Here is a 19,855-nt window from a genome sequence, read left to right on the forward strand (position 1 = left end):
AATAAAACATCAATAAAATTATACCTTTACGGTCGAAATAATATAAAAAAATAACGAGCAAATAACCTTGCATGCTTTTTCCAGGCTTCAGTAAGTTTAGCTGGTTTTATCGGTGGTGGCTTTGGGGTATATTTCGGAATCGGCACCTTCATCTTTGATCGGAGGCGGATTTGATGCGTGGCATAAAGCGGGTGTGTTGTAGCAAAATTAAAATAGCCATTTCATGGACGTCCAACACTTCGGCTTTGATCATTGAACTAATAATAAATTATTGAATTGTGGGGTTATGAAAAAGGTTTACAAAAAAATTAATATTTAATCTACCTCTTGATAAAACTGATTATCTTCAACTGAGTCCTCGGGACTCAAAGTGATGATTGGTACGGCTACTGACTTTTTTTCGGAACTACATCGACAATGGAAGCAAACTCATAAAGATTGTAATCGTGGAGTTCTGGTCCGGTTCCGGTGAGAGTAGTGAATATGCTGTGGTACAGCAATTTTTCAGTTATTCCAGTGTAAATGACTGCAGTTGAATGGTCTTCGTTATGATCACTGTTTTCTTCACTTGGTGTAAACACTAGAGGTTCACTTTCTTCGTCAAAAAGGACATCTAAATCATTCATTTCACCATTGGCTGAATTAGTTGTTTCATCAGAACTAGCCAACTCCTCGTCATCACTCGGCTCCTCTTCTTCAAATTCATCTCCAGGCAAATTTTCAAACTCTTGAGCATTATCAATTGAAATTATTGAAGCGGCGTAATCAGGGTGCTCTTCCACAAACTTAAAAGCTTCGTGAACATAAACTTTAAAAAAAGAGCAAGACGTAAATTCGGCCGGTCCATCTAAGAAATAACATTTATCAAATTGGAAAAAAGAGCGCTCAAATTTGAAATGACCTGAAATAGCAAGCGAAGTAAATGACGAAGAAACTTCGATAGTGCTACTGATTTGATTGGTAACTCGGTTCAGAAGATGCATAGCCGTCCGTTTATCAGTTCCGCTATCTTCTGCCACTGACGGATAGTTTTCAATTGTTCGTTTTGCGTGATGGATAAGGCTAATGCTATGCGTAATTTCAGTAGGAGGCTTTGTCACATATTTAAGGAGATAAAGCAATGTACTTTTTGCTTGTTCTTCACTTCCCAAAATGCTAACATTTGTGTTGCAACCAAGCATCGTCGAAATGGTTTCGTTGTATTCAACGATTAGTCCATTCCTATTTACCAAAACCTGGTCCAGTAGTTCTTTTTGTTCTTGGCGGAGTTGATGGAATTTCGTTAACAGAATTTCAGGAAGATATGTATCAGCTAAACGAAAAAGAAAACTTTTTTAAATTAGTAACTTTAGCTTGGTTTACAACCGAAAACATAAGCAATCTTTATTACTGCATAGAATCTAGCTGGTTGCGAAATCGATACCGATAGTAGCGTCGCTAGCGATATTCCCATAGCGAAACTTCGTCTGTCGTTACAGTTTTTGCTGTTCACGAACCTAAGTAACGCTAGCAGCAATACTATCGGTATCGACTCCGTTATCGGTATTAACAGCCCTAACAACCATGCAAAAACCAATGCCAAATGACGAAAATAAAAATGTACGAACTTGAATTTCCATATTGGATTGGAGGGAAGGAACGACGCATTAATTGGAAATTGTTCGAGGAGCGCGTAGCGCTCCCGATGGACAATTGAAATTATATAAGGAAAGGAGGATGAAGACTTAAACAGTGTTGAACAATTTATTTAATAGCTCTTTGTAGCCCCCAAAGGGGAAAAGAAAAGAAAAATTAGGGCGTAGTATGCAAAGCGCGCGAAGTAAGGTGTTCACCAGTTCTAACTCCAGACCTTTCTTCCTCTGTGGTCTTGTCTACCAGTGGCCAACGGAGATTTAGTTAGGCGCTCCTCTGAAGCGACTCCCTCCACGATTTTGATGAAAACTGAAAGAAAACAAACAAAGGAAACTTGATGATTAAAGCTTGTTCAACTTGATAATTAAAGGGTTGGCAAGAAGACTGTTTAAGTCTTCCTCCTTTCCTTATATAATTTCAATTGTCCATCGGGAGCGGTACGCGCTCCTTGAAGGCTGAAGGGTAACACGTCGCTTCTCGCACCAAGCTGCTTTCAGCAGAGCTATCTTGCATAAGGCGAGACATTTAGAACCCCCTAATTTATTAATATAGTAAACGGCTGTAGAGTTGTCCATTTTTAGGACAACAAGGCAGTCTCTTGATAAATCAGCATAACTCTGCAGGGCAAAATAGGCTGCCCGCAATTCCAAAATGTTGATGTGGGCGTTCGATTCGTCGGCCGTCCACGGTCCCCCTGTCCGGACACCGTTACATACCGCTCCCCAGCCCGACAGGGAGGCATCAGAAAATATAACTAGTGTGGGCGCCTGCCTTGCCAATGATATGCCTGTACACGACATAAGATTTTCGATCCACCATTCAATGTCCTCCCTTGCATTTTTGTCGATCAAAACTTTCGATTGCATTACCCCTCTCGCGTATTTGAGCCCGGCGATATAGAGATACTGGATCCCCCGCACATGAGCCGGAGCGAAAGGGACGGAAACGGCGGCCCAGGCGAAATTACCTAGAAGAGTTGCCAGATCTCGTAATGACGCTCCTGTGCCGCTTTTTAGTTTTTTACTGAGTGCTATGATCGCCGCTCGCTTTGAAGTTGAGTGGGAAAGTGACATTGCCTGGAAATCTACCTCTAAGCCTAGGAATTCCATTACCTGTGTGGGAACCGGCCTAGATTTCTCCAAATTGATTACAAAACCTAACGAATGAAGAAGATTCTTTACTGTGTCTACCTGCTGGGCCAGTTTACTTCTACTTACATTCAAAATTAAGAAGTCATCGAGGTAAACTATAATCTTAATGCCTTGCTCCCGAAGAAAGGAGACAACTGGCTTCAACAGCTTTGTGAAAGCCCATGGTGCCGGAGATAAGCCAAAGGCTAAACACGTAAACTGAAAGATCTTACCTCCCCAAATGAATTGTAAATAATGCTGATCTGTGGCGTGAACGGGCACTGTTAGGTATGCATCCTGAAGATCTAATTTAGCCATCCATATGTTTGGCCTCATTAGATGCCTCATATGCACAAGACCTTCCATCTTGAAGTGATGGTGAACGATGAAGCAATTCAGTTCTTTTAAATTAATCACTGGTCTGAACCCACCCGCTTTCTTAGGAATAAAAAAAATTCCGCTTACCAATCATAACATACCCTCCTCGAGTGGCGTTGAATCCTGATGGACCGGGATTGAAGTTAACGGTTGGATTCACCTGCTGGCTGCTGCGTTCATCTCGATCCTGCTGTCCATTGAATCCTGCTCTCTGGTTAGTGCTGTAGGCGATATGGTAGCTGTCGGCACCTCCTTGCCCGCGGTCATAGACGAAGCTTTCCCCGCTGTGATCGTGGCCTCTTCGGCCAAAAAAACGACTCTCTCTCGAGTTGGTTTTACCGCCATTGTGATGAAGTTGCCCTTCCCGGCTTAGGTTGCCCAACTTGGCTTGAGTGTCTGCCGATCTAACCATCGAGCGTATAAATGAGGCACCGAAAAGCTCACTGGACTGGTCTGGATCGAAGTTGTCGGGATTATTAAGTAGATATACAAAGGATGGGCTAGTCTGGCGTAGAATATTATGGCGCCGTTGCTGCGTAATCTCGTGAAAGGAGTTACCTAACAGCTGGAGAGCATCCCTAATAGCCTCGTGGTGGGATTCCTTCTCTACTCGCTCATTCGCTAAAAAGAGAAGAGGCTTCGTTACTTCTAGTACCTTCTGCTGGAGCTTGTACAATGAGCGCTCGTTGGAATCGATGGAGATCTTTGAGGCTGACGACCCTGTAATCAACATCAGACGCTGATAAAGACAATCGTCTAGGGAGGGGCATTGGAGTTTGGCCGATTTCTTCTCAAACGTTGGGGAATAACGAACCTTAATTTCCTTACCCTCTGAGTCCTCTAAGCCTTTACCCATCCACTTGAAAAATGTCTTGCCCTTGCTCTTTGAAATTCCAAATCTATAAATGCCATCGTCCAGTTTTTGCCTTTTCTGCGGATTCTCCAACCAGTCACCATGAGGCTGAAGCAGGGGATCGAGGGGTAACACTGGCGTAGTGGACTCCTCGTGTTCTGAGACCACGCTTTCGAATGTCTCCCTACCCATGTTCACTTCCCTTCCTTTACGTCTACCGTGGATAGTGCCGTCTCGAGACGACCCTTGCCTACTGTCACTTTCACTACTAGACACGGAAATTTTGTCGACTTTTCTACACAAGAGCTGAAAAAGGTCTGGAGGTAGAACGGGTGAACACCTTACTTCGCGCGCTTTGCATACTACGCCCTAATTTTTCTTTTCTTTTCCCCTTTGGGGGCTACAAAGAGCTATTAAATAAATTGGTCAACACTGTTTAAGTCGAGCAAGTTTCCGAGTATAATTCCCACATGATGAGCCTTTTGTCTCTTAATGGAATCGGGATTCTTGAAATATTTCTGCTTCGTTGCGAGTCAATTTCGGGGGGTTGAACTACTTCAAGTAATTTATAGCTTCGATGTCCGTTACTGTCGTCAGCAGGCACAATTTGAGTACACATCGTACTCTTAACCATTGTTTGCGCGCGACGCATTCTACAGCAAATTTTTCCAAATTTTCCATCGTGACAGGTATGCGAATGACTATGACAGTTGCAAATAACTACAGTTTTTTGGACATCTTGGTTGAATTTTTCCGGGTTACGTAAAGGATGATGTGCTTTTAAGAGTGAAGGTTTAATTGGCATTACTCCGTTGAATTTGTCGATTAACTGTTCTACGTGGACTGCCAAATCTACTTCAGCCTTAAACATCTCATCGATTGCTTTGGCAACGGTACATAAGAGTTCTGGATAGATGGCTGAATTTTGAAGTAGCTGGCATTACAAACTTCCCCAATAAACTACATGTAAATGTAGCGAACCTCTGGCCTTTTCTTCTACACATCCAAATGAGGCAATCGGAACACCAAAAACTCCAGAACTTCTGCTCGGTAATGGCACTGTAAGCCTTTTTTGGAAGAATGCTCTGTTTGGGTCCCAAGCAGAGTGGTAAAAACCGTTTCGGTTAAAAGTCTAAAGATTTCGGCAGCAGCAAGAGGTCCTTTTGCCAAAAGAAATCGTAAATGGTGAGGAATGATAGGTATTTCTTGAAAAAATGCAGCATTATTTTGAATTGCTTCTGATAAGCCGGTTCCATCAGCAGGGAAATTATTGTTATCTTTCTTAGGTAAAGAGAGTCTGATATTTAAGGTGCATTTACATCATCTGGAGCGTAAGTAAAAAATATACTAGGAAGTCCAAACATGTAACGCATTCCAATTAGGTTTGATAAAGAAGCTGCTCATTGACTTGAAGTGAATGGAATTCTTGAAGTGCACGACTTGATGTGTACGTTTAATTTGTTTAAAAACTTCAAAGAAGAAGTTGATTTAGGATCTTTTGCTGTTTCTTTCAACTGATTAATAAATGCTGGATCATTAACCCACTTGGAAAAAGTGTCAAACGATATTGGATTGCACTTAACCCTGGAAGCGATTACGCGAGAAGCTGCGTGACGTTGAAGCTAGTCGAATAGAACAAAGATGAGACGAATACATGATGAAAAACTTCCAGTAAATTGAAACATCATGTGTCTCACGTAAGATGAAGACACAGTTACACTTGATTCAAGCCCACAGCCCAAAATGAAGAGAAATGGAAACGATGAATAAAACAGCCTGTCATTTTCTTCAAATTCATTGAAGGGTGAAGCTTCACTCTCGATATGAATCTGAAAAATAAAGAAAATATTGGAACAGTAAAAGTTGTGTTGTTAATACCGGTAGCGGAATCGATATCGGTTTAATGCCGCTCTTGATATAGTAACGCTTCAGTATCGGCGTTACTTTTAAGAACGCCTTTTCAAAGTATCTCAAGCCAACAAAACACTATTATAAAAGTTACCTGGCTTATATGTTGGTCAATCTCTTCATTCACGTTTTCGGAATTTAGGGGTTCTCCATGGAACGAATGTAGAACATTAACGTTTGCAGATGTATCTAAGGTTTCTGAAAATATATCAAATAAAAGAATCACTGAAAATCGGTATGGGTTTACGTGAATATAGACAATAAAAAAATACCTAAAAGACCCCTTAAAGCTATCCTAACAGATTGTGTTTGGTCCGTAGTTACAGGCAAAAAAAGTGTTAGGAGAGAAACGGGCATTGGCATGTCTGGATTTTTATCAGAATCTCGAATTTCATCTGTTGGCACATCAGATGATCCTTCTGGGGTTACCGAACGATCAATTTTAATTTCAGTTTCTGTGTCAACTATTGAAGCATTTTCGATTAATTCTACCAAAATGTTTTGCAACTTCATATGCATTGCTTCTGTTTCAATGATAGAAGCATTGCGATATAAAGGGTTGAGATGTTTAAGAGCATGAAGCCAAAGATAGACAACATCGACTCGGACGCGCAGTTCATTGACGTCTCCGAAACGAGTTGGAATTAAAGAGTCGAATTTTAGTCGAGAACCGATCAAACAAATCGAGAGAAATTCACCGAAATTTTCCGTTCGAGGATACTCTCTTCCATCTATAAATAATAAATATAAATTTAGATAAATAATAAGGTCGTTGGAAAGTTTAGGTTAGGTTTAGATAGGTTAGGTTAGGTTAGTACAACATAGTAATTATAGTTTAAAAAATTATTGATTACCAAAATTTGAATTCAATCTCTGAAGTTCCGCCAATTTTGTAGTGCCATCTGGTTGGGGGTACGTAATCACGTGACCTTTTTTGCTTTTTGTCGTTCGGAAGTATTATATCCGACAAGTTTCAAAATTGAGACATATTGACGACTGCGGCAAAAAGAAGTTCTTCTGAAAGAGTTAACTGCGGAAGTCCTAATCGACCAGGATGACCAAAGTCAATACCAGCAGCGATACAGAGTTTTGGAATTTTCGGTTTACTACTTGTGATATTTCGGTGACAAGTAGAACAAAGTGAAGCAATACCGTCTTTTACCAGTTCAGGATGAAGATGATAAAGTTTACCTGTTGAAACAAATAACCAATTCAAAGCCCAAAATTAATTGACGGAACTATGGTTAGGTAAGGTTAGGTGAAAGAAAACCTGAACTCGAAAGGTATACGCTAACAGATAGCTGATATGGGTGGGGTATTGCGTAAAACAACAATTGACGTTCTTCGTTTAATTTAAGCAAATCTAATTCAGTGACAGGAACTGGATGGTAGAGCATTTTGTTCATTTGGAAAGCTCTAATTCCGCAACAAGCACAGCCCAAAAGAAGGGAGTCTTTGTCAAAACACTGCTGAAATTCATCGATGATTCTACCGCGATCATGAATGTCAAAATTCCCTTCAATTTCACGTTTCTGTTCTTCAAGTAAATTTCTTTCTTCTTCCGGAGTAGACCCATAAAGCTTAGCTGACGCGGAAAATTTGTTTTGTCCAGAATTTACAGCCAAAGCTAATAAAGCAACTAATGGGTCTTTTTCAAAATTCACTAGTTGTTGGGCAGATGGTGTCTCTTTATAATGAAGGTTTAATATAGGAGCTTGCGTATTTGACGACAATACGGGATGCAGGTTAAATATTGGATCTTGAATACTTGACGACAATACTTTAATCTCTAATGGAAGATTTTGATTTGCTTCTGTGATCATTTCACCAAGTTCAATAAAACCTTCACCCACCTTAATAAAATAAATTTAATAAGAGTAAACAAAAAACAGTAAAATCTCACGTTGAAGAACAGGTTTACCTCAACTTCAATGTCAACAAAATTATTTTCCTGCAATCCCTGAGAATTTGAAGCGGAATTTTTAGCGGTCTAAATATTGAAATTAAGAAGCAGAAAGAAAATTAATTATTATATTAAATCAAAAAAATTGAATCAGGTATACTTTTCGTTTTTTATTATTTTTTGAGGCGAATGATCATTTCCTCGAATTTATAGTTTTCCTACCTTTTGGAGGCATTTTCAAATCAATTTAAATACGTTACTGGAAAGAGGGAAATAGCCTTGGCCTTCAGAATCTCCAGTCAATCCTTACATTTAAAAATAATGTTATGGATTAAATTTTAAAAAATGAAAAGGAAAACTAAACCCAAATGAAATAAATTATGTTACCAGAAAAAAACAGTGAATTGGCCTTGAGACTGGTCCTAAAACAAAGAAAATGAAAAATAAGTTAGAGTTAGGGTCTGAAACACTACCTTTGCTTTGCAATATTCTACAAAAGAAGTACGGGTAGGGGATTACAAAATTATGAATATGTAGGGGAGGGGGAAGCAAAAGTGCATAACGAACCATTACCTAAGCATCGTCGACCTGAAAGGTGTTGAAGGAAAACAAGCTAGTTAAACCATACTCTCAGTGGTATGAACACGAATTCTCTGGACTTGCCTAATTAACACCATGTCATTTAGGGCGTTAAAAAGAAAGATAGAAGAAAAGGGAAAAGGTAATGGCGAAAAACGTGCCCATTTTACTTCAGGCGAACTTCCTACAACAAAAGGTTTTGCGGATATTCCTCTGGGTTTTCTAGAGTAAATGATAACATTTTTAACTACGAAAATCCTAAAAAGCATTATCTATTAAAATTTTGTAGAGGGCCTATTAAATGTCGAGTGACTCATAAAGTTACTTTCTTAACGCATTCGAATACTTGCCTTATAATAAATTTGATTGACGGAAATGGTGACGAAATCCGTCTTCAACCGCCGTATGGGGCCCGGAGAAAACTGCAAAATATGTGGATAAATTTGAAGTAAGTTTGACAAAATATATAACAATATAAATTGATTAAATGTTCGTGTTTAGGTAGGAAAAGTTCACCTTATAAGAAAAGTTTCAGTTATTATGAGCACTAACGATTACTCCAGGATCTTAAACAAAAGAACGTTAGTGTCAACACAGTCGACTACAGTAAGTTTCTTTAAAATAGCACATTGTAAAATACATTAAAAATTTGACAACCTGCAGGTGAGTTTAGTGAATGCTAAAGAAAACGAAGAATTTCCTGACTTAGCTTACAATTATATGTCTGTTAGCAGCATTGGGGATATTGCTGATCGAGAAATAATTGGTGAGGAAATTTTTTTAAAAACTTACTTCAATTAACAAATTTTTTTGTCTAGATGTGATAGGGATCTTCTACAAAAAAAGAAGAAGGTGATACCACTGCAGTCCTATACCAAAGAAGAGCATAGTATTAAAATTTTGGACGACAAAGGCAAGAAGGTGAGAAGTATGAAAGGCAACTTTAAAATTCTTAACAATAACTTTATTTTGATTTCAGATGGAAGTAGGGTGCTAAACAATTGAACAATTCCTGCAGAAAATGAAAATAGAAGAGTTGAAGACTATTATAGGACTCAAAGGAGTGCGACTAGTTAGGAAGGGAGAAAAACTAGAATGTGTCACATATTCTGTCACAATTATAGATGTAAAAAAATTGCTTATTTCAAAACCTTTCACTTACTTTTATTTTATCGTAGATCGATCCAGCATCCAAGCACACTGAAGAACTAAAAAAATGGATGGCTGCTGAAAGTTCAGAAGGAGAAACTGCTGAAGCCACTAAATAAATAATGTTTTCTATTAAAATTGACTCGGCAACTTTCTCAAAATCAAAATGACTTATAAATGTGAATGACCTTTCTACTTTCTTGGAAATTATGTTGTAATCTATCTCTCTAGTTGGGAACGGCAAAAACTGTAGTGACAAGCTTGAAAAAACTGACAGTTGACATGCTGAAAGTCGTGTCAATAACAAGAGCTGTTCTGCTATTGATACGATGTCCGCTGGGTGGCGCGACATGACGTGTAATTTTTTATAATTTTTTTTCGTAGAGGCAGAGTTATAAGAGGAGATGGTTATGGCAATCGGTTTTTTTTGCCATACTATGGCAACCGGTTTTCCCATAAAAATTCGTGCAGGAACGTAAAAAAATAATCCTACCCATTCGCCATCTAGCGGTCGATTGCGAACTAGGTTTTCACGATCTAGTTTGCAAAGTAAACATGTCTTTCTCAATTCCTGTTCCTTTGTAATTATATTAGATTGAACTAAAAATTGTCTTTTATAAGCTAGTATTACAAAAGTTCATGGACTAATTTGTGTTACAGGAGCTGGTCGTGACTTAAAAGAGCCAAGGCTTTGTCCACAAGTGCTTCAAATATACCGTAGAGGCGCCTGGTGGTGGTTTGGAGCAATATAACAAAATAATTTCGCGCAAGTTGGTTTAAACATTTGTATTGATGCTTACTTTTGACAATACATTTTTTCCATGAACAAAAGTTCTTGACAGCTTTTACTACTAGTTTTCATATGTGTTCTTTCTTTGGCTAGGTAAAAATTACGAAAGCGTTTTGATTCCGTATGGAAGCTTATGTGGACATATTGCAGTATTATATATGGTAGTGACTCTTCATACTTCATGGAATGTGATCTTCCAGATTTATCTTGCAATTCAGCTTCCCCCTTCATAATAAAGGTATTGATGATTACTCTTCCTGTAAATTGTAAATTAGTTTTTTATAGTTGAATGCCAATTACTCTCTAATTTAAAACTAGTTTATTGGTCCAATAATTGAAGCCAATAATTGACGCTTCTGCAAAAAAGCGTAAGTTGAAAGACTTGGCTTGTTATTACCGATTATTTTGATAACGGTGACGTCATGACTCGTAAGTGTGAAAGAAGACAAGACGGAGAACGAAGCAAACACTATAAATTGATTGAAATTTAGAAATCTTGGATCCAAAATCTGTTTATCTTTGGCCCACGTTACATGTCTATAGACAATTTTTTTCAAAAAAATTGCCCAAAGGACATTACCGAAGGAATCTTGTTAAACTTTTCCACTCTACAGAGACCAGATCTAAGCAAAGCGTTGAATTTCATAATATGCAACGGGAACCCGAAGAGAATATGAGACGTTATGCGAATCATATACGCAAAGCCTTCCACTTAGCGTATCCTATAAAATCCACGATAGATAAAGCAACAACTTTTTCCAGAGAACAAATCATGATGGACAGATTTCTGGAAGAGCTGTCTTTCGACGTCCAGACCAGACTAAAGTATATAGAATTCGAAACTTTTGAAAAACTCATAGAAAAAGCTGAAATGACGGCCATGGCAGTAGAAGAAACCCAAGTTAGATCCAGACTCAATGGTTTTCAGGTCAAATACGTCACACCTAATAGAGAATTGAGTAAAGTAAAGGAGGCTTTAAATCACCTTAGTACCCAGGTGGAATCAAACACTCACCAAAAACATTTAGAAGAAAACATGGAGAAAATGCAAAGGCAATTATCTACCAGAAGAAACGTGAGTTTTCACAGCGCTCACCACAGTCAAACCCTCCAATCAATAAAACAGGGGATTTATATTTTTGTGATTTTTACAACGATTGTGGCTATCACTCAATAAGCAATTGTAAAGCAAGGGAGAGTCAAGCTAATGATAGATGTTTTGGTTGTAAAGAAATTGGACATCGAGCAAACTTTTGTCCCCAGATAAAAAATTTGAAACCCACTCCTCCAAAGGGTTATGACGGAAATGGAAAAAAACTCAATTCGTTTGAAGAAAGGGGAAACTAAAAACTACTGATGTAAGCGTTGAGCCCCTCGGTGAAACTAAGAAAAAGCCCCGACATCATATAAATAGTTAAGCAGTAAGATCTACAGTGCCTAGGATAAGAATAAAAATAGGAAATTCTGTTGTAAAAGCGCTGCTTGACACTGGAGCCGAGAGAAGCGTTATTAGTAGCACATTTTTTCATAAGCTTAAAGAAGGAAAGGAATTAATTAATTTCACTAAAGAGGTAGATGTGGATCTTTTCAGCATAAATGACAGGCGCCTCGTCACGGAAGGCACAATCACCGTTAACTTTTTTTGTGGCAGAAGAAACGCCACGCCAAGCACTTAGGCAGAAATTCATCGTCGTAAATGGAATTGTTGAAGATTGCGTTCTAGGGCGCGATGCACTTTGGAAACATCAGTTTATCTATAACGGAAAACAACAGTCCATCTACCGAGTCCCGGAAATTGATCACTTCCAGGAAACAGAAAATTCCTTTGTGATTAGCAAATCTTTGAGAATTCCTCCAAATTCCACTAGTCTCCTAGAGACTAGAGAAGAGGAAACTCACCCTTTCAACTCTCTCAATACTTGTCATTTTGTTAGATGTTGTAATATTCCGTCCGGGCTTATCCTGGAACCCTACATCTCTACGACACCAAATCGTTCGCTCCGTGTGGTCGCTGTTAATGGAACAGATAAAACCATATTTCTACCTCTCCTTACAGTGTTAGGAACCCTTTGTATTTCCAGACCTTCAAGAAAGACTGTTGAAACAATGGCTTCAATAAGCGTAGCTTCAGATCCAATCAACACAGCAGCCGTTGATTCGGCTCTTCCAGACATAGATAAGGAAAACAAAGAGAATTTGCGTAGATTAATAACAAATAATTATAACCGTTTTGCTTTTAAAACAAGTGAGTTCGGCCATACTACTTAGCTAAAACATGTCATTGACACACAAGGACAAGGGCAGGCGTCCTTTTCGTCAAAGGGCATATCGCACGTCTCCAAAACAAAAAGAGATAGCTAAAAATATAATCGAGGAACTGATGCAAAATGAAATAATTCGTTATTCAATGTCCCCGTCGGCAGCCCCGATAGAATTAGTAAGTAAGAAAACAGGGGATGTCCGTTTGTGTGTAGATTTTAGAAAATTAAATGCAATTACAAAAAAAGATTCTTTTCCTTTACCTCGTATTGACTACGTTCTAGATTTACTGGTGGAACACAGGTATTTTTCCACATTAGATTTAGCCTCCGGATATTGGCAAATTGAGCTCGACGAGGAATCCAAAAAAAAACAGCCTTCATAGTCGATGACAATTTGTACGAATGGAATCGTTTGGCGATTGGTTTACCCAACGCCCCGGGAACGTTTCAAAGACTGATGAATTCAGTTTTACGAAGAGTTATTGGAAAGATTTGTCTCGTTTATCTTGACGACATAATAATTTTTTCAAGAACAATTAAAGAGCATTTTACCAATTTGAAGACTGTTTTTCCCTCTTAGAAAACGCGCACCTAAAAATGAAATTGTCAAAATGTGAATTTTTAGCGCAATCCGTTTCCTATCCTGGACACGTAATCACGGCTGAAGGAATAAAACCAGACCTGCTAAAATTGAAACCCTTGTGAATTACAAAAGACCTGGTACAGTAAAAGAATTACAATCTTTTTTGGGACTAGCCAGTTATTACAGACGATTTGGACAAAATTTCTCTACCGTCACCCACCCCTTGTTATCACAGACTAAAGGAAAACCTACTGATAGTGTAACTTGGAAAACAGATGAAATTGCAGCTTTTGAGTACTTGCGACAATGTTTAATATCATAACCTATCTTGATATAACCGGATTTTTCGAAGGAATTCCTGATTTACACGGACTCAAGTAACTATGCCTTAGGAGCCGTCCTCTCTCAGATGAAAGACGGAAAGGACCAACCTATAGCCTATGCAAGCAGACATCTCAATAAAGGGGAAATCAAGTATTCGACAATAGAAAAAGAGGCCGCAGCAGTAGTGTTTGGGATAAAACATTTTCAACATTACTTACAAGATCAACCTTTTGTTATTGTAAGCGATCACAGGCCTCTTCAGTGGTTGCAGACTTTTAAAGACGAAACAGAGCGACTAGGTAGATGGGCGATTTTGTTATCTAATATGAAGTTCAGTGTTCAGTACCGACCAGGTCGAGTACACGAGAATACTGATTTTCTTTCAAGAATACCGATGAATCTAATATCTGCCGTTCCTGCAGACAACAACGTAATGTGTCAAGAACAGCAGAAAGATTCTCTGTGCAAAGCAATCGTTACGTTTTTGGAACAAAATGAACCTTGGAAAAAGAAGATGGCCCGATGTCTTCTTGGGCCAGTGAAATCGATTATTTCTTTGTTGAAAATGGTCTTTTATGTAAACACTACGAACCTACGTCAGTGAAAAGAAGAAACTTTGAACATTGTCAAGTGGTTGTTCCAATTTCTCTGAGAAAGCAACTTTTACAAGAATACCATGATTCCCCATTGTCAGGACATATGGCAACTAGGCGAACATTCTTTCGTCTAAGGGACAAATACTATTGGCCTACCATGTTACGGGATGTTAAGGAATATTGCACTTCTTGTGAACCTTGTGCGCTGGGACATCGAGCGCACAGTACGAAAGCCTATCTCAACCCGTTAGACCTCGCTACAAGACGTTTTGAAGCATTGGGCTTAGATTTTCTAGGTCCAATCAAACCGCATTCATTTCAAGGAAACAATTATATATTAGTAATCACGCATTACTTTTCTAAATGGATACAAGTCATTCCTCTTACCAACTGTACCGCCCTCAGTGCTAGTAAAGCCTTAGTAGAACGAATTATTTTACATCATGGTCCCCCGAAAGCAATAATTACAGATCAAGGCAGTAATTTTACTTCTGAATTATTTTTTGCGCTTCGTAAAGCTTTAAACATTAAACGCATGAAAACAACTGCGTATCACCCTCAGAGCGGTGGGAGGATATTTTAGACCCCGTTGTTTTCGTTTTAATAATTCTGTCCACTCGTCAACACTTGAGACTCCATATTTTCGAAATCACGGTCGTGATCCAGTCATGACGATTAATCAATTCCTCCGTCCTCTTCCCCCAGTAATAGTTACTCCCTCAGACTATAAAAGTCAAATTATGAAACGCTTACACGAAGCCTTTCAGCTTGTCAAAATCAATCTTTCCCAAGCTCGTGAACAACAAAAAGCCCAGTACGATAAACGCGTAAAAGAGCTAAAATTTTACGTAGGACATAAAGTTTTACTGGATATGCGAACGCCCTTGGCAGGATTTAGTAAAAAACCCATTCCACGTTTTACAGCCCTTTTCGAATTTTGAAAGTAAGCAACAATAGTACTGTGGAAATACAACAAGACGTAGGAAAACAAACTCAGCTTGTACATGTGAATCGAATAAAACCCCTATTTGAGTCAATGATCTGGAAAGACGAATCAGGTGTCGACTTTTTAGATGTAAGAATTGAGAAACAGGCCGAAAAATTCGTACAGGAAACCGCAGATAAACTCGAAACTTCCCCTCTACCCCAAGAAACAAACCTTCAATCTGAGTTAGAACAAATTCCTTGTGAAAAAAAAACTCCTACTCTAAATTTGATGAGACCCCCACCCACAATTCCTCCTACTCCAAATTTAATGATTAGTTCACTAACAATTTCGTTACCTTTCAACCCGATTCCAGAGACGTCAACCTTACCCATACAACCAGAGCGTCGCCTCGGTTTACGTCCTCGGAATCTTTAAAACCAGTTGTCAAATTCTGGAATTGTATTGCTGTTATTTTTTGTAAATCCCGTTCGAATCACTTAAACTATCTTTAAGCCGTGTTTAAATTCTAATTATTGCGTATCAACGGATTTCTTTAACTTTAAGTAATAGTTGAACAATATCACTTAAAGCACTCTGTTTAAAAAAAAAAATAATAATAAAAATAAAAATAAAAATAAAAAAAATAAAAAAACGAAATAAAATAAATAAATAAAAAACTTTGTATTAGTAATCTTAATAATTCATAGAATGGATCCCTGAAATGGATTTTGAAATTACTCTTCTCATAGATTATGTCTTCTACCTCTCCTCATCATACCGTTTTTCTGTCGCCTCCATGTTCTTAACATCACTATTTGTAATTGTACGGCTTCTCAGCCAAAAGGGTTCATAAAATTCACTAGCAATGACTGTGATTATCAAATAAGCCCCATTTCTACTATTCCAGTATATTATGATGTCTATTCTACTCTTCCCCAAATCACCCGTTTTGTTGGCCATTCATGTACCATGTGGCTGGAAAAGAAACACATCTATACTGACTTCTGGGGTTGGCAAACTCCAAGTCAATCAAGAGTGCCAATAGAAGTCAATGCACATGAATGCGAAAAAATGCGAGATTCCCGATTGTGCCATGGCAAAAGTATGGACTACTTAGGAAACAATAAGTGGTCGTTCGAACGTATTCCAAATGTGCAGAGTAGCTGGCTTCAAGTCACAGCTGATCAGCTGATCAACTGTCGATTAGAAGAAGTTACTTTAGAAACTGAGTGCGCTAACTGTACGATAAGTTTACCCATTGGCGATATACCGGGAGGGATCAAAGGATCCGTTTCTCACAACCTAGTGACCATTGTCTGGAAAGAATCGTTAAGAGAAGTTCAACAGTGCAAACTAAGGCTTGTGGAAACAGGTATCGCTCAACGTTACCTGACTAACAACAGTGAAATAGAAAGAATTCGTGACGTCGAACAACAACTTGACTTTGTTTACAATACAACTAACAAGAAATATTGTAATTCATCCGAAAAAAGTTACAAACAAGTAATCGGAATGGAAAAAGTTATTTTACGTTTACATTCTTTAACTGACACCAATGCTCATCCGAGTAAACCACTAGAAAAGGGCATCGAAAATTTTGCTGACATTATCCGGGCTGAAATCAGCGGAGCGGCACATTCTCAATACGCCCGAGACCGAACTACCGATGGAATAAATAGAGTGGCTCGAGAAATTCGAGCTCTAAAATGTGAAAATCGGGTGCTGGCACACAAAACTGCTATTGCCTACGCACAACACAGTGGATGGCTTGCTGCCAGTTACCTTAATTTACCTGCATGTAGCAAATTGATAGCCACTGGTGAATCGATCAGCGTCTATCAATCCTCCCCGAAAAATTCAACGATCACCACTGAAATCACAAGCTGTGGTCCTCAACCCAAACTCTGCGACTACACTTTAGACACTGAAGGATGGGAACTGACGCCCTACAACCCCTGTTACTGGCACAAAAATTCCGTCAACATTAACGGCCGAGCACATTTCTACAAAAACAGTTCTTGGCATCCAATTGTCCCCGGTGTAATAATCCAAGGACATAGTTTGATCAACACTTTGCCGTATGAAATTGATACGCTACTCGCCCTAAGTTTACACCCCACCCTAACCTCCCACCCGATGAGCACAGCAGCTCCAATCGCCGAGATAATTGCTGCTGCTAAAGCAGAACATTGCATCGACCTTGGAAATCCTTTTCATATGAGCACTCTTCTTTCCTCACTCCAAAAAGAAAAGAACGTTTCCCTGTCGTCTAAGATTCTTAGTTGGTCAAGTAGCATTTGTAGTCTTCTAGGGATGGGATTTATCGGATTCATTTTCTTTCATTTTTGTGGAGTAGGTTTCTTTATTGCAAGATATATACCTTGTTGCTCTTTTCTAAGTACTTGTAACCCCTCTTTTACATTACGCCCCTCTTTTCTATGTAATTTCTCCCTTTGACGTCTTACAGACTGCTTTACCCTTCAAACATTTCAACTTGAATTTCTTGTAGTTCGACCTTCACGAACCCCGTATAAAAACTTTTTGTTCTATAGAAAATAGTCAGAGACACTTTTCATAGTTCAGTTCCTAAAGAGTTGTTTCCCAATTTTTTGTGCTACGAAAATATACTTCCCAGGAAACGACAATGAAAAAGTAAGTTAAAATATTAATAGCTTACAATAGTATGGCAACAATCTAACGATACGCGCTTTTACCTAGGCGGTAGTTCTCATACTTTGATGATTGCTTGCGTTAGTCCAGCCGACTCAAACTACGAGGAATCACTAAGCACGCTACGATATGCTGACCACGCAAGAAAAATAAAAAAAACAAATTTTAATCGAGATTCGATAATGGTAGAAGTTATGGCACTGCGAGATCAAATTAAGCAGCTTTTGGCAGCAAATAATAACGAAACTACAAGCTTTGCTGAAGCTGAACAACTTTGTCAGCCACTTAAATTTTCAGAAGAAGAGAAAATACATCTATTGAGTTGGAGTTGGAAGAAAACACAAACATGTGCGAGAAAGCTCTTCGGGCAGACGCTGCAAACATGCAAAAAAAACAGATGCTAGAAGAATTACAGGTATTTCCAGAGATAAGGAGATGAGACACTGCCGTGTTAAAGCCGCCATGACACATTTTGGCCCGCCATCTAGCGGCTAATGCCCTCCCTTCATCATTAGCAGACGAATTCCTCAGTTTTCTAATGTCATCGAGCTGGTTTGTGTCAAACTAAAGTGTCAACACAGTGTAAAAAGGTGAAATAAATAATATTCTGAACGAAATTTCTTTTATAGATTTTTGTATAATATAAGCTTAGTTAACTTATTTCGTTTCGAGGTTTCTTTGGACACATTTTGGTTGAAAACTTTGATATAAGATTAACATCTGACTTTAAGGAATCTCAAAGCAACAGATTTCACAAGGTTATTAACGTCACATTTTTTAGAATGCTGAAAAAGACTAGGAAACATGGTATTTACATCAATAATTTTTAGTACTTTCTGGGTTAACAGGGCAGCATAATCACACTGAGAATATTTTAATCCTTGTGACAACATGACTTGGAAAACAGACTCGCAAGCAAGAACAATTCTATACACAGAGTTTGAAGGAATACATATAATTCTATTCTTTCTTAAATTTGAAATATTTCCTGCATCTTTATCTAAAGGGTTTTCACTAGAATCATACAATGCTTTTCTGCACATGATGCAATCAAAGTGACGTTCAATTTTCACTACACAATACCCAGCAATGAAGGCAAGACATTGGTTTGTAAATGCATCATCAATATTTGAAGCGTTTAACTCTTCCTCATTACAGAAAATCTCCATATCAATCTCAATTTCTTCATCAATTGAATCTTTTTCTACGTGAAAATTCTGGTTCTCAAATATTTGTGATGGAACAAGTGAACAGTTTGATGATACAGAAGCTGTCACGCCACCACTTTTTATAACGAGAAGTTTTCTCATTATATATTTCACTTGAATTGCAGTTGGGTTATTATTCAACCTACCCCTCAATCGAATAATGCTAAAGAAATGCTCGAGTGGATCTTGCTGAGTAAGTCTAGTGCATACATAATCTAATGGAAGAGGTTGAGTCAACAAATCCCATGGAAGTGCGATAGTAGATGTGATTGTTGCTGTAAAGCCAATTACAACTGATTTTCTCCTGCTGGTACTCACAAATTTACCCGTAGTAAATTGCAATGATTTAAGGAATTTTTGCAATCCTTGAAGTTCTTTTTCTTTTTCTGGCAGGTTTGAAATAGTAAGTGGTGCCCTATCGTTAACTTGTTTCGGTTTCCAAGAGTTCAGCATGTCGAAAAGCTTGTTGAACTTACGGCAATACTCCTCAGTGGCCTCACTTCCGACAAACAAGAGGAACGAATGTATTGCAAAGCTAAATTAAGTAAAAATTGGTCTCGTAATGTGTTACTAACGCTCACGTGCAGTGGAGACGTTGTAACAGAAAAGATGTGGGATGGAGGATGAAAAATAATGAAGATGAAAAATATGACTTGAGGGAAAACGCACGGCTTTATTCTTTGTTGAAAAAAGGGAGAACAAAGAGAGAGAGAGAAAAATTGGGAACTTAAAATTTAGACTGGATTACGGGGGAGGTAAACGAGAGATCCTCGTTCACGACCGTTACGTTATACTCTACTGAAAAACACACACTGAACAAAGGGGGCAAGGGCCACTTCCAACATAAACACAAACCGAAGGCCCTCGCCACCTACAATCCTGCCCGTGAGGGCAGCACTGTAAGTGACAGCGGGCCCACCTGTCCACAGGTACTAAAATAAACACAAAAAAGAAACAACAAAA

At 38.5% G+C, this 19,855-nt stretch overlaps 2 pseudogenes; one reads left to right on the top strand and one right to left on the bottom strand.

The window, feature by feature from the left end:
* Positions 1 to 5,476: 5,476 nt before the first annotated feature.
* On the bottom strand, positions 5,477 to 8,312 carry LOC116926091 (annotated as a pseudogene).
* Positions 8,313 to 15,122: 6,810 nt separating this feature from the next.
* Positions 15,123 to 18,579, top strand: LOC116926938 (annotated as a pseudogene).
* The last annotated feature ends 1,276 nt before the right edge of the window (positions 18,580 to 19,855 follow it).

Source organism: Daphnia magna, linkage group LG7 (assembly GCF_020631705.1).
Source record: "Daphnia magna isolate NIES linkage group LG7, ASM2063170v1.1, whole genome shotgun sequence".
NCBI classification, from domain to species: domain Eukaryota; kingdom Metazoa; phylum Arthropoda; class Branchiopoda; order Diplostraca; family Daphniidae; genus Daphnia; species Daphnia magna.